Source organism: Octodon degus, unplaced genomic scaffold (genome assembly GCF_000260255.1).
Source record: "Octodon degus isolate 3935 unplaced genomic scaffold, OctDeg1.0 scaffold00062, whole genome shotgun sequence".
NCBI lineage: Eukaryota > Metazoa > Chordata > Mammalia > Rodentia > Octodontidae > Octodon > Octodon degus.
This window is the reverse complement of record NW_004524638.1, coordinates 891,384-892,543: the sequence shown is the minus strand read 5'-3', so window position 1 is coordinate 892,543 and position 1,160 is coordinate 891,384. Positions and strand designations below refer to the sequence as shown.

General features: G+C 48.4%; 1 pseudogene; it reads right to left on the bottom strand.

The window, feature by feature from the left end:
- LOC101591929 overlaps positions 1–762 on the bottom strand; it is a 16,192-nt pseudogene extending 15,430 nt beyond the window's left edge.
- Between the last annotated feature and the right edge of the window lie 398 nt (positions 763–1,160).

Sequence of the window (1,160 nt, the reverse complement as noted above, 5' to 3'; positions counted from 1 at the left end):
CGCCTGGATGGGGCTCTCTGCCCCAGTGCACTCGATGGTGACTTCCAGCTTGCACTCCAGCAGCTCTTCCACCTTGCTGGCGATTTTCTGGGGGCCCTCATGGGAGATCTGGAGGACAAAGTCAGCCCTTACGTCCTTGGCTTTGGACAGTTGAGAGGTGGACAAGTCAATCACCATCACTGCCATTGTGCCCGTGGCCTTATCCACGATCAAGGTGACCAGCCCTACAGGCCCAGTGCCACACACCAAGACCTTGTTTCCCAGGGAGACCCGGCCATGCCTGAAGGCTTGGATCCTCATGGACAGCGGCTTGATGAGGAGTCCTTCCTCAAAGATGACACCGTCAGGGAGCTTGTAGCAGAAGCTTGCGTTGTGCTTGTAGAACCGGCAGAGGTTCCCATCATGGGGGGCATGGCACAGAAGACAATGATTGGTGACAAGTTGAACCGGCTGACCTTGCAGAATTCATTAGTTTCTCGGTGGGAGCCCAGGCTCAATGGCGACAGGGTCACCTGGTTTCAGGTGGTTCAACGACAACCCCACTTTCACAGCCGTCCCCACAGCACCATGGGCTTCTTCACGACGAAATCCCTAATCTTCCCGTGCTGCCAGTAGTGGACTTTGGAGCCGCAGATTCTGCCAGAGTACATCTGCAGGAGCACCTTGTTCGGGCTGGGTTCTGGGATGGTGTAGTTCTCCAGGCCAGGGTCCCTGGGGCCTTGCACACAGGGACAGGTTCTCGACCTTAGATAGAGCCGCCATGGCACTTGGATTCTGGTGTTGAAAGTTGGAATTGGCGGGACGTGTGGTGGTTCTCCAAAATACATTTCTTAATTTCTATCATTTGTGATTTTACATATCTCTAAGCATGAGATGTATACATTTCTTTAGTTTATATTTAAAATGATTTTTCAATAGGTATAAGATTAAAATTCAAAGTGACAAACATTTTTTGGTTGTGAGTGTTTATTTCTTAGTAATTCATAATATAATCAAGTGACTCAAAATTATTGGTTCTAAGAAATACAGCATGTTGTGGTCATAATTTATTCACTGGCTTATGGTAGGAAAGGATTCTGGAGACTCAAATCTTTTTGTTTCACAGGTAAGGTAAGTGAAGCACAGAGAGGTTGAATGGCTGTCTTACAATTATGACCCCA